Here is a 15,972-nt window from a genome sequence, read left to right on the forward strand (position 1 = left end):
CACTAGGGTTCTTCAGCTTCTTCTCCGGTAAGATAATGGCCAGAGGTACATCTGTCTGTGATTGCAGGAGCGTGATATTTGTATACAACAATGGATATAACGCTCAGTTAAATCTACAAGAAGATATCTCGGAAGTATATAATGCATATAGTCTGTACATGAAAATAAATGGAAAGTAAAATCTCACCCGCCAAACCCCTAAGCGAAATTTTATTACATATACTAGTATATGCACTACATGATCCCAAAATTCCCCAAACAGGAAATAAAAATAATAGATACGCCCTAACATCATTGATAAGATTTATAATATAGAACACCTAGAAATAATATACAATCACAAAAGGTGTGTGTAATAATATTTACTGTTATGGGTGAATCAATATGTCTTCTTTGTCATGTGTGACGTTCAAATGAAAGTAAACAAGGTAAGCAAGAAACTAAACACAAAGCTAGGGCGGCTCTGTGTGGTGAGATGTAAGTGTGTTGTGGTTGTAACTAATGTAGCAAAACATGCGGTGTGGATTTGATTACAATTTTATGCTAAAAAAATGGGAGACTTTTTTGTGTACATTTTTGCAGAAAAACAAATTCCGGCCCTGGAACAGTATTTGAAAAATAATAAATAGGCATCAGCTGCACGCAAATCATCACACGTTTGGACAATTGCATCATAAATGGCATAAAAATGTTCATTCATATATATATGTGACAATATGATTTTACTCGTGTCACGGCCGCATCATATTTTCAAAAAGTCACAAAGACACAAACAAGTATTGAATATTTCAACACGTAGCTAAATTTCATTTTCACACAAAAAAAAAACGTTTGATAGCACCATTGGTTTGTCAAAGATAGAAAAGGCAAACACTTCGAGCATTTTCTTGAGAAAAGGAAGTAAATAAAGTTTCGATCATTTCAAGCCATTCACGTACAATTTCGGTTTCTTCATATACCCATATTCTGATATTAGCAACAGTAAAATAAGCGAAAACTTACACAAATAGTCATAAAATAGTCGTTTTATTGAATACGAAATTAATGTCTGTTTACTAAGTTTTTTCATGATTAGACGTTATTTAGGTGTTGTTTCTGCCAAGAATAGAAACTGATGTCTGCTGAATTGACAGAACCATTAGGAATTAGTATCGCTTTGCCGAGTTGATTAACCAATAGAATTAAAGAAATCTTTTATAATAGCCCAAAAATCCTGTATTGGCTGAGAAGAAGCATATAGCAGACTTTATCTTCGTATGACGTAAACCGATATAATACTATTATGGTGATAATATCATGCCAGTTAACGATTCTTAATATATCATTTTCGACTTTTCTCTGTATAATTATGAGAATATCAAAGAAATACGTGTCTTATTTTACCCTATAGTTTTCGAACCCCCGATAGCCCAGTGGTAAAACGTCCGCTTCGAATGCGAGAGGTCGTGGATTCGACCCCCGGCAGCGTCATACCAAAGACGTGTAAAATGGTACTAGTAGCTTCCTTGCTTGGTACCCATCATTATAGGGGGAACTGCTCCCTCCTCCACCCCCCGTGGCGATGGATTTCCAGCAGGAATGAAATGTCGGGATTGACTAATATAAGTGTGTAACTTACGTCGCAATCAACCTAAAATAGACTAGAAAAGATTTAACCCGTCGCCATTTTCACACAAACGATAAACATAAGAGTTGAGAATGACCCATTCACGTTCGTCTTCTGTTAATTTTCGCCAATCTATTTTTATTTGAACCAATCAGACGACTTGCTTCAACAAGCATTTGGCTGAACCATCAAAATAACGTCTAATGTCAATGGATGCGAAAAATGCGCAGTCAGTCCGGGGCTCGAACCTTGTACCCCCCGCTTACAGTATCCTACCGACTGAGCTAATCGGCTGTCTGAAACCTTACGTAACCAAGTCCGTACCATGACAAATGATTTCTCTCAAAACACGAGGGTGTATTCGCGGTGTGGTCGTCATAAGAATTGTAGATACGAAAAACCCAGTCTAAATATAGATTTTTAAACTTCTACTTTCATCAGTAAGGCTCTGCCTGACTAGCGGAAGGGTTGTCAGAACGAGGCTATCAATAGCACGTCTTCAGGTCCAATGTGCGTAGCGTTAATTTGAATGTATTTTTAGTCAGATTGAGTCTATGTGAAACACAGTATGTTTTCATCGATATTTTACGTTGAATGACTCTGTTGTACATCGTTCTGTCGTTATATATTAATCAATATACTGAACAGGCAGTTTTGTAAAATTATTGATATTCTTTTGGCCACCAACTGCGCTAAACAAGAATTTCGATTTGCCCTTACACAATGAATTGCATTGAGGTTGTTAATAATGTAAATATTACATGATCAGACATATATACCGTTTAGCATATGATAATAGAGAGTTTGAGATTTCAAACTTCGCCTTCCCCTTCAACGTCTCTCATATATATTTTGGATAAAACGTCACCGACATGCGTGTATTTTATTTAAATCACACGTTGCTACTAAAGTTTTCCATGTAATATCACGTAAGCCTAAGACTTCGCTTTATTACTATGCGAAATAAAAAACTTAGTTTCAGGATTTCTGTTTATTAAGTTATTTGATTATCCATATATATAATTAGACTAAATTTGATGCGAAACACCATCAATAGGTATAAGAATAATGAAGTTTTGTATGGCTAATGATTTTAACTAAATACATTGAATTGAACCTGGAAGTATAAAGTTATCAACTGATTTTGAGAAACTTTGAGATTTTGTTCAAACTGTAACTTCTACGGCATATTTGTGTCCCCAGGCGGTATCGATTATACCAGATGGGCCTTTTTGTCGTATGAAGTGAAGTTTTGAACGTCCGAAGATTTGATTTCACGGAAGTCGAAACTTCATTCTTTTTACATCTACTCTGTCCACATACTCGTCATCAAAGACTGAAATCTGGATGGAGGCACATGGCATGACAGTCATTTTACTTGAAACATAAATAATTACGCGCGATTATCATTTGGTGGAACATTTTATTTTCACCTCCAAATAAAATCAATCTGTTTCTGTCGGACACTTAATACGACAATTGCGTTTTAATTATAAACATAAAATGGTACTAGTAAGACGGATAATTCTTTTGAAGTATCAGACAATTTCAGATTTATGATATCATGATGAGAGACTTTTCCTGTTAGCCGTATGGGATAACTCCATTTTTTAAATGCACGGAACCAGAGCCTGGCAGAGAGACATTGTGGGTTAATTCCTCCTTTGATTCTTACATTTTACAAAGAAAGTCAGTCTTGAAACTCGGTGTGACCCTACCCTAACCCAACCCCCCTCCCCCCCCCCCATCTCCCCTGAAATGGGTGACCCCCTCTTTAATGTTGGTGTCCCTCTAACAAAAAGTTCTGGATCCACAGATGCTTTACTTATAAAATCATATTGTGCTGTCTGAGAGTTTGGCATTATACAGAGTCATACAGAGTGTCATTATCACTTTGATATGATCATAATAGGCTATTAACTTTGTATGTGGATATATGCATGAGTTCTGCAGCGGTAATATTGCGCGACTTTAGAGCGCAATATTGTCCGCGAAAGAACAAGTGCATATATCCACATACAAAATTGATAACATTTTTATTACATATCCACTATCAAATGATTAATTTATATCTAAATTATCGTTCTGTCACGAAAGACAGGAAAAAATACGGGGAAAAATTCTCCGAAAATGCAATAAACAAATCAAACTGACGCGCATTAATATTTTCCGCGAAAATGACGTCAACTTGTTGTCGCAACGTGCGCGTGGACGCCATGGACGTCACGCGATTTTTTCCATTACAACGTTAAGAAAACATTCCACGCCCTATATTAGTCCAACTCATGACGTAATTATAACTTTCATTTCATTTCAGTCTGATAAATTACTACGTGCCAGTATCTTATAGGTCAGATTAATCAAAGTGTAAACGTAAACAAAATGTTGCAGGAATTACAAATTAAACAAATACACAATAGCAACAAAAATCTAAAGAAACGAGATTCGCAATGGACGGACCGTCAGGGGAGGTAACTAGAGTCACGAATTGGGACTAGTCCGATATGAAAGCGTTCAACGTCATGATATGGAAAAATATTGCACGATCGCGGTCCATTGAAACCCAATGGAAAATAATTTTAGGTATGTAATAATCATTTTATCATTTTTATTTCCTCTCGTGTATGATTTACAATCGTGCATTGTATACTGACTATACTCACATAATTTTATATAAAACCTAAATGTTTGGAGCAACACTAACGAGTTTTTACATTGTTCACATTGTTTTATCGTGTTTTTTTTGTGTGTGGTTTTTTTGTTGTTTTTGTTTTTTTGTTGGTTTTATTTTTGTTGTTGTTGTTTTAGGTAATCGCTCTTATATCCATACGATGATTATATTGAAATGTTTTGTTTTTTTTCATTTAATTTTCATTTTTTTTTATTTTTAAAACCTCTTGTAAAATTCCTGCCCTTTCGAACAACTGGTATCAAAATGCACGAAATAAACGATCATAATTACGGATAAATTGAATGGGCAGATTAAAAGAAGTAAGGTTCACTCTAATGTTTGAAATCTCAAGAAATTTTAATCGAACTTCAACTTCATACGTTAACTTCGCAAGAGACGTTGAAGGGGAAGGCGATGGTTGAAATCTCAAACTCTCTAATATAACAAAGCTTACGGTACCGAAATCTTTTTACAGGTATTCAAACACCATACAAGCCTATTCCTCGACCAATTATTATTTATTGCAATTTGATTTATAACTATGAAAAGGTGATAGTATTGTATGTCATCTATTGTCGTTATATTTTTTATAAAATCTATAATATCTCAAAATAATATAATACATGCATTGTATTACGACAAACTAATTACACCAGCAGTCAAAATGTCCTGTTCAAAAGATATTAAAGGAGTTTAACGTAAGTTTGCTGACTTCTTTAATCAATATTTTTTTTTCAAATAACAGAAACTAATAGACGTGTATCATATTTCAGAAGGCTTTAATTATCAAATCAAGATTTCAGTGTTAAACTTGGTTTTAAATGTCATTTAGGTATGTCATCATTAAAACTTTGTTATATGATCTCATCCAGCTGGCTTACGAAAGATCGGTGGTTCTACACAGGTGTCCAGTACACGGGGTACCTGTGGTCTTCTTCCAACATTAAGGTGGAAAGTCGCCATATAACCTAAAATTGTGTTGGTGCGACATTAAACCCAACAAAATAAATAAATAAATAAATTGTTATATGGTTCAATTTATGCCGAAGGTACTGACCGAGCAAAACTATTTACAAAACTTTGTACAGTGAAATGAATGTAATAATGTCTAAATGCATAAGAATGATTACATTAAGTTAGGAATTTACGAGGATTTTTTATCATTCGTCATTACATGCAAAAATACCAAAGACTGCTATTTCAAACAAATATTAGACAAAATACAAACAAAGGTTAAGAGCCTTCATAACGTTTGTCAGAGTGAACAAGTGTATGAAGTTTGAATCCATTTCGACTAGCTGTTACGATAAACCCAGCTCGGTGAAATATTTCTAAGCTAAAAAGGGTCCGGTTTTGTAAAATTGCGGCATACAATTATGGAATCTGTACATCCGCTGGATTATCAAAGTGAAGAATCAGTTTAAATCCATTCGCACTGATTGTTAATATAATTCCAGCTTGCATGCAAAATTAAACAAAATTCATGCAAGCTTGCATGCAAAATTGAAACAAAAAATACTTTGTAAAGAACGAACTTATACGAATATATATTTAGGGAACCGGTATGCAAATAATCAAACTGAACAAGCGTGAAAAGTTTTAATCCTTAAGTGGTTACTGAGATAGCAGCTTAAAGAAATAACCAAACTGAACTGCTATTTCGAACAAAGGACACATCTTTGTAAAAAGCAACAGCGTTATGAAACCATTGTAGTGCATGCCAGATCATAACAGTGTATGGATACTGGATCTATTCCAACAGGTGGTTACTGAGATACAACCTTATAGACCTTGAGCTGACAATAACCCCCATCCCCCACCCCCCACCACCTCTAGGGATATTTCTACACTATGATTTTCTTAAAGCATATAATATGAGCTATCATTCCAGAAATTCTGCCATATGGCAGTCGGGTTCTTTTTACGTTACAGCCTACCTTATACGTTACCATTAATAATTTCTAGAAAATACTGACTGGCACTACAATTAGCCATAAATGGTTTACTAGCTACAAAATATGTCATTATATAAAGACAGAATATACAGATTTACATTTTGCAGGTAAAATTGACACTTATAGGCATGTGCTTTACGTTATCAAATATACGTTACCAAAAACTGTAACGAAAATAGAAAATATAACTATATGTTTTTATATTCTATTTGAAGTGTCTATGTCAAAAGTGTTATGAAGAGGTTATGGTTATAGCAGATCTGAGCTTGACATAATTATATCAGTTGTAAGATATTTCTAATTATTACGAAAAATAGGCGGTAATGTATAGTAAAGAAGATGAAATAATATAATGTTGACAATATGAGTTTCAAATTTATAATAATTATTTTTTCTAAAAAGAAGTCGAAAAATATTTGGGATATTGTAAAATATTTTGTTTAAACAGATATGTAACATGTACAAATTCCATAAATGTGTACTATATATTTTAAAACATATAATATATTACAAAATATAAATCAAGATTAACAAAAAATCATTTTTCATGTGAAATGAAACTGATTTCCTTGAGGGGAAAATGAAATGAAATGAAATAAATAAATAAATAAATAAATTACAAATGTGTGAAATGATCTACAGAGAGTGAGTGCTCAGACTTGCTTCATATATATGGCACCTTCGAATTATTCAATCAATGATAATACTACAGTCCAGCGTATGATAAAAACATCAGTAGATGCAAGTAATGAAGTTTGCCAGAAATATATTACACTTCACTTGATGTTGTTGCTCATCAAAGCAACACAGATTTATGCTTTTGTTTTACATACAGCATCTCTGTAAAAACTGTGCTGTTTGTTCTTCGCATTTGATCGCAATATTGATGCCCGCTACCTCCTCGTTTACGTGTTGACATTGATGAATATTGATCTAGGTACAGAAAAGCTACTCCGAAGTAATGATTTCAGTGTATCTGGCACTTCTGTACCAGCATTGAGAAACGCTGTAGATATCACTACAGAGCAGACAAGTAACAGACATGCAAGGTCTGATGTTGGCATACTTGGTTTCAGTAGAAACTATGCTGCATATGTCCACTGGTGCATGACACGTCATTACAGAGCCAGATATGTTGAAGAAACACTTCAGAATGCAGAAATACACAGAGAAGATATGCCCCAACACAAAGAAGTACAACCTACTCAAATACGCAGGAGTGAAGAAGAAATTAATGGAGTTATGATGGCATAAAATCCTTCACAAACCCATTCCAAGCTGAAAAAAACCAACAAAGATGAAAATTACTGTGTGTCGTCTGGTATTCCTGTGAAATCAGAAGTAGCTCATGACCTTAAGGCAACTGAAATAGGTGAAAAGACAATGGACGGATTACCAAAAGAAGATTGACTGAAAAATCAGTTCCTTTTCAAGACCCCATTAAGAGAAGATTAAGGGAAGAAAACTCAAAACATTTGCCACAGCTGAAGTTAAAATACTCAAAACAAGATACTACAGATAAGAGCAGAACGTAACGTGTATGAACAGTTGGTACTTTTGTCTGTTCAGCACAACATAAATCTCAAATTGACACTTTCTTTTCCTCTAAGACCTATCCCCTGGCCGTTATAGACACTGTGACTGCAATGCCAATGAAAACAGTCAAGTCAAAACTACTTCACTATGTAAAGGCTGCAGCCGTCCAAAAAAGATGACATTGTTCTGTTGATTGACAGTAACGCCCTGCTGCAAAGCTTAGTAAGTAACCATCCCTGCAACATTCCAAGACGTAGCCGAAGTCAGCTACCTAAGACAGCTTGTGTTTTGTTTTCACTATTTGACATGAATGCTTTTCAGTCACATGGTACTTTGATTTTCACTCCTGACAAGTAAGAATTTTGGAGAAGATCTACGTCTTCCACGCTGATATGATTTGATCGACTGAGGACTGTAAGTGCCAGTTACAAAACACAGTTGATCAATCTAATTTTCAAACAATGAAAATGTGATTCCTATGCACCAAAGATGAAGAAGAAGACAACAGTATTTTGACAATGGTGAAAAGTGTTATTTACTCACAAGTGAAGATGGGAACAAAGTTCAAGCTCGACCCTATATACCGTACCACTGTTTCTATACAAAGGAAGAAGCAGACACAAGAATAATATTCATTGCATGCATGTCAGTACTACTAGCACTATACGAAAGGCGAAAATCCAAGTTAGATCCCCAGATACAGACACGTTTGTGTTATTGGGGATATCTTCAGAAATACGAAATACTTCTTTTTACACTGGAACAGGTAATAAGAGGCACCATTTAAATGCTCACAGCATCTTTATAAGCAAAGGAGAAAGAATCTGCTCAATATTTCCTGCAATACACTGTCTGACTGGTTGACACAACCGGTGCTTTTGTTCGCACAGGGATAGTAACACTGCTCAAGTTAATAGAGAAAAACCAGGTGTATGTTGCAACATTAGCAGAAGCAGTTCACATCACTGATCTGATGACCTCTTAAAGGCATCGAAAATATTGTCTGTGCAATCTATGGACTGAAGAATACAATAACATCAACAAACTTATAATATGACAGGTTTCTTGCAAAGTATCAAGTAGGTGCTGGCAATGTCCCGAGCAAATATAATGGCATGGACATGAGTCTATTTCCACTGTGCCAATTTTCACTCAAAATGCACATAACACGTGTGAAATATCAATTTACCCAATTATACCAAAGGTAGATGAAAGTGGATAGAAATTTGGATCAGAAAATCTGTTTGAATATGACTGATGTTCTGATAATATAGTGCTATAAGAACTAGCTGAACTTATTTGTGACACATCAGTAACATGTGACTCCAATGACTCTGATGATGGCTATGAAGAAGTAGAGATGACCAATATGATTGACACCAAATACGAAACAGACAGTGATTATGATGACTTAGGTGACTGAACCCCGCAACTTAATTGTTTCTCAATTTAGATTTGTGTGAATTTATTTGGTTAAACAGATAAGCGGTTGTGTGCGTGTATTTTTCAGTTACTAAAATAAACATTCAGTAACGTATCGTAATGTAGGTTACAATGTCAGTGCTGTGCTATATGCATTTTTATATCAAACTAGTTCGAGCTTGATAAGATGCTCGCATTATTTAAGTTTGAACATCATTATAAGAATTACATAAACAATCTATTGACTGAGAAATGAAATTATTATATCGTGAATTTTAGTAACGTATATAATTGTAACGTACTTGTTCTTAAAACGGCTGAGCGATAAATACTTAAAGACTAATGTAATGTGTATCTGAAAATACTATAATTTAGACATATCTGATATTTTCTGACAATTAAACTTATTGAATTAACTGATACGAGATTTTTTTATAAAACATATGGTAACGTAAATTACAATACGAATTGGTCGATTGAGAGAACAGAACTAAGCGGGAACATTGACAACAGCATATTCTGCATATTACTAAACCCACTTGCTAATGATTGTGGTTGTTTCTACCATATAAATCACCACATTCCAGTTTTATCATTTATTGAATAATTGTTGAGGTCACGTAAATAACAGGCTGTAACTCATAGAGAACCCGCTTGCCAGATGGCAGAATTCAGAAATATGATCTGCATACAAGGGGCTTCAAAACTACAAAAATCCCTAGAGGGGGGAGGGTTTCACCTTCCAGCTCTAGGCCTATTACATTCAACAACTTAACCAAACATTGCTAAGATGAAAAATGGACATAACTTTGTAAGACCAAATAGACTTGTGGAACCTGTTTAGTGCAAGTCAAATTATTACAGATAACAAGTGTGTGTAGTTTTTATCCCTTCTTACTTGTGGATAATGAGTTACCAGCTTAAATAGAGACTTAACAAAATATTTCTAATAACTTTGTTATAAAACAAAGTAGAATTTTTAGAACTAGTGCAGTGCGTGTTAAATCATCACAGTGACTAAAATATGAAGTTACAAACCAATTCTGGTGGTAATTACTGTAACACCAACGTACATACAAAATTAGCGAAATTGTGACTATAGGGCAGACGCCTATGCCGGCGAATGGTTGATTGCAATAGATCTACCTATTCTTCTAATCGCGAGCTAATCATTAACGATAACACCAACAAAATATATCAAACTTAACATTGTACAGATGATATTAAATCACCAATGAGTTCTCAGGCTAACTTCCTGGATAAAAATTCACTAATTCAAAGCTTTGAAGCTTACATCGGGCTTATGTTTACACGAAACTAATGATTCTGTTAACATTAAATTGACTTGAGAGTCTTTGCTTTTCTACATTTTGAATCGTAGAGAAAGAAAGTATAGCTAAATTAGATTTACTTACGAGTTAGTTTTACATTTATTTTACCAAACTTCTCTCGGTACGTATTCCATTGTAAACTTATATACTGTAGGAATATTGTTATTGCGTATCCATGATCGAAAGTCACTTAAATATGAAATTCCTACCTCTATATATTCATATGCCAAAACGGTAACTGCTTCATTTTATTATGTACCACAATACGTCCCGTCTTTCAAACAGGCGTATAGAAATGTATATTATTCTGAAGGACGACGATTATAATGATAATCATAAAGAGGAAAGCATTGGGTATTTCATGTCACGTCACACTGATATTAAATGAAATTAGAGTGTCAACTATATTGAGATTAATTGTGTATATATGGTGTATATAAACATAGATTTAAACAAGAACGATATCTGAACTGCATAAATTTGTTTGTTTTGGGTTTAACGCCGTTTTTCAACAGTATTTCAGTCATGTAACGGCGGGCAGTTAACCTAACCAGTGTTCCTGGATTCTGTACCAGTACCAAACATGTTCTCCGCAAGTAACTGCCAACTTCCCCACATGAATTATCAGAGGTGGAGGACTAATGATTTCAGACACAATGTCGTTTATCAAATAGTCACGGAGAACATACGCCCCGCCCGAGGATCGAACTCGTGACCCCGCGATCCGTAGACCAACGCTCTTACCTACTGAGCTAAGCGGGCGGGCTGAACTGCATAAATTAAAACGGATTTTGAATATCACTGACCAAATTTAGACTCTTCTCGCAACCTAGCGATCGAGACAGGCAGCCATCATTGAATAACTCGGGAAGCAAGGATATGCAAAAACTTTACAGTGTACGTGTATCCTCGAAAACGAATTTCAATGTTTACAAATTACTGTTACTTTTAAATCTTTATTTATAGTTCTTTCCATTGGTCAAAATGTAGTCACATGATCAATGATAAAAAGTCGTACTGACTCGAAGGCGGAGCAAAAAATACTCATATTGACTGCCAGCTGTGACGTCATCACGGTTTGACGTGAAAACAATGCAACGTCGTACACAATTTACCACGAAAAATGATAAAAGGCTGCAGATATTTAATGTTTATAATTATGAGTAGGATGGATTTATAATTATGAGTAGGATGGATTTAATGATAAAACAATTATTGCCTTTTAAGTTCATAAATATCCGCCATTTTTGTTACAGCTATACAGTTCGATCACTTAATCCTTACAGCATACCACCTTACGTCCTTCCCCCTAAATTATTAAATCATTGAAACATTTATGTCAAAAGAAAAGTCAAAGGGCTTAAGCATTTTTCTAAATATTTACAGACCTTTATACAATGCGGTTGGTAGCTCATAGTTTTACTGAGCTGTGTTTTGATTTTCATGCACACCTATATAAAATCTTCGTTATATTACGATTTGTTTCGCAAAAATGAACATGATTTTGATCTAACAATTTATTCTACAGAATACTTTGATTAAAGATAGATATGTTATTAATCATATCTCAGCTGAGAAGCCGGCTTTATTCTTATTTTCGTCAGAAAAGAACAAGCAAAATCCCTAGTCTGTTTCCACACATCATAAAAATGTAAATAAAACTTGTTTCTTTCATTTCAAAGTGTCATATTTTCCTTCATTTGATCTAGTTTTTTTTCTACAACTTCAAATAGTTGCTGAATATATTTTTATCAGACTTGAACAACATCTATCATGGATTCTTAGGTGATGCGGCTCCTTATCAATGAAGTTGCTGTTCTGAGTAATATACCGGAAATTATTACGTAATTTTTATGAAAATGGCAGGATACAACATTGATCACCTTGGCCATTACTAAGATCCTTACGTTAATCCGAGGACGTCAGCTGATAAGAGCGGCTCATATAAGTTACTGAAGCATATAAGTTGGCATTCTCATCCATTAGAGGTTCGTCAAAATCCCGAGACGAACCACGGTAGACCTCTGGTATGCGAAAATGATGAATTGGCTTAGATGTAACGTACTTTAATGTCCTTCGAACATTATTATTATTATTATTTTATTATTATTATTATTATTATTATTATTATTATTATTATTATTATTATTATACAAGATTTATATAGCGCCCTTTTCATGATCAATTTCACGTTCAAAGGCGCTTTACATAGTTCAAATGCAGCCACATAAGGGCGCATAATTCTTCCTCTGCTAGTACAGACACAGAGCGATCTGACCAGAGGGACAGAGTGAGACAAAGCACCCACGACAGAGAGATCAGAAATCAAATACAGGCTTGTCCGGCTAACTTAGCCTAGCTCGTTGCGAGCTGACAGTCTGGTTCTTTAACATGCCCAGTGTATAGCACTGATACACGCAAGGATTGCCTGGGTTCCTGACCAGTACACCTCTAGTTGGGTGGGAAACACTGAAAAGCGTTTCTGAAAATTCCCGAGTAGCTGCTGGGGATCGAACTCCCGACCTCAGGATTGGAAGGCCAGTGTGCAAACCACGGAACTATCCGTCCACCACATTAATGCCATAATAAGAACACACTCTGATTAATATATCACGCGGCGGGGCTGTTTTGTTATTCAAACTTTACGTATATACTTTGAAGTTTATGGACATTTCCTTTTTAAAACGATGTAATTTTAGTTATAAAAAATCTTAATTCGTTGGATCATTTTCATGTCGTAAATGTATCGTGTGCAAAAGTCTTTGACCTTTAATTTATAGAATGATTATTATAAACTTGAATTCAGATGAAAAATATTTCTTTGAATACGGAATAAATTGATCCCCATTTTGGTATTGTTGGACTAAATCCGCAATTGTTAAATCTAGCATGTGTTTATATATGTGTGTGGGGGGTTGGGAGAAGGGTACATCAGTTGGAATTAATATGTAATCCAGTTGAAAATAAATTGAAATCCATACTTCAACTTCTCATAATTGATTTTTTTTCTCAATTTCGACTTTTAATTAGATTACAAGTATTATGAAGCTAATTGCGACAGGCGGTCAGCAAGTTCTGTGAGGTCATACCTTAGTAAATCAAACGCAAGCTTTTTCAGTTCACTGGAAATTATCATATTTTTATATTTTTTTCTTAACCTAAATTTGTCGAGATAAAAGATCAAAACTGCTAAAAGATAGTTTTCAGTATATCCATTATGAATCAAAAATCATCTATTATAATGCGCATTAGTTAAAGTATCTCATTTTGAGCAAGACAGTTGTGGGTTTGCAAAGATCTACATAAAAATTGTCTTTGTCTTGCAGTGGTAATTTACTATAAAACACACTCATTATTGATTGAATAGATTGAAATGCGATATAACTGTTACGCAATTTATATTGTACGGTCATGTCTATTTGCCCTTTGTAGGGTGCGCACGCGCGAAAATTTACTCCCGTAGCCAAGGGAAAACACTATGTGTAAAATTATCTATATTTTCCATTTAAAGTTAGAGAAATATACTTTATTTTTCATTGTCCTATGTTTTTCTTTACAAGACCGTTGATCACATACATACTTTATCAGTAAAAATTGTTTTGCAAATGTGATATTTTATAGTGTGTTCATCTTCTTCACATACTTCGTGCAATTGTTTACTTTTGTATGGGCTAAAAATGTACAAATGTTATTAAATGCCAAATAAATAAGGGTGTACGGATAGATCAATGGGTGACGGTCGTATGCAACAGGGCCAAGTTTCCAAACGTTTGTAAAATGGTAATTACTCCACCAAGTTGCTTTCAAGCTTCAGATTGTGAAGATTTTCAATTTAGTTGGGGACATTGTTAACTCTTGGACAAGAAGAAAGAAAGTGAAAAAAGAACTAACAGTGTCATACAGTGTCATATAGTGTACAAGATATGGACCAGCAATGTGTGGTGTATGTGTTATCGAGCAGTTGACCAGGCAAGACGTGGTCTAAAACCTTGTCAACAAAGTACTTTGTATAAATCTTAGGTCTGCGGCTGCATAGAATAATAAGCACATGGAAGGAAATCAGTAGAAGATGGAAAAATAGAAAACTGTCGATCCAGACAAACCTTGAGAGCAAGACTTGCAACAAGAAGCTGAAAGCAGCAGCTGTCGAGAACGAGAAAGACAATCATACTGAATGTATGATTAACGAAGACCGCGAAGAAATGTTAACTGAGTTGGTTGGCAAGAAACAAAAGCTTTGTTAATGACTGTTGTCAGTATAAATTGATTTAACACATGTTCACAAACTTTTAACTTTAAACTGGATAATATTTATTCAATTACTAATTCAGATGTTTAACTATGTCGAATGGTTTAGAGAATTCCAGAAGGATTAAATTAGGTCCGTCTGATGGCCTTGTATACAGTCCAGCCCCATTTTGATTCTATTCACTGAGAGACTGGCAACTGTAACCTTCTAATCTATATCTATTTCTTAATCTAAGTAATTGTACGAGGGCTCTTAAAAAATAACATAGACTTTTTCTCTAGCTTTGAAGCAAAACAAGAAATATGCCATCATAATTTGCAATCTTCCTACTAACTGCACTACAAATTTGACGTGATTATGACCATGCAATCAGGAGTTACACCACCTCGAAAACAGTCACTTACACGGGTCCGGCGCACGGCGATCAAATTTCAACGACGTTTACAACGTCGTGCCTTCATTGTGATGTTTTCATTAAGTTCGCATTAATTTATATTTGTAAATGTCTTTTATGAGTTTTCATTAGCAGTACTTAAGTCATAATAAGCTGTTTGGTTAAAATACTAAAATTCTAAAATTGTATAAACACATGTCACGCATCTCGGACATAGTACTCAACGTGAGTACTTGGTCATTACGGCGTCATATTTTAGCGTTAACGTCTATTCGCAGAATTTTCGTTTCCTCCCTCCATATTTGCTGTCTTTTAGCAATTCTGGACCATTTGAGAATCGTTTGTACCACTTGACGATAAAGGCACTTATGACTGAACATTGTTGTGTCGTCTGCTTCATTAATTTATGAATTTCAGTTGCTGTTCGCAAAATTTTCTTCATAACTAAGCAATTGTCTTATATCTATGCGAGTCGAGGACGACAGTACATTCATTATAAACAGTAATTTTCAGTTAGTTTGAATGTCGTTTTCTTCCGCCTCCCACTTCGGAATGACGCCATACTTTAGGTGGATGTCTCCCTGACGTGTTGCTGCACTTTCACATATTTTGGGGCAAACAAGTATTCTATTAGTGCGAACATTAGCGATCGGATTCAAATCATGACAGACTAAAAACTGCGCCGGTTATGTTAGCTATGGTAGTAAAAACGTTCGACGCGCTTCGCCTATCAGCAAAAATGTTACAAAAAAAATATATGACCAAATAACAGAAAGATTGCGAATTACAATTTTATATTTCAAATTAT

This window comes from Mercenaria mercenaria, chromosome 19 (genome assembly GCF_021730395.1).
Source record: "Mercenaria mercenaria strain notata chromosome 19, MADL_Memer_1, whole genome shotgun sequence".
In the NCBI taxonomy this organism is placed as follows: domain Eukaryota; kingdom Metazoa; phylum Mollusca; class Bivalvia; order Venerida; family Veneridae; genus Mercenaria; species Mercenaria mercenaria.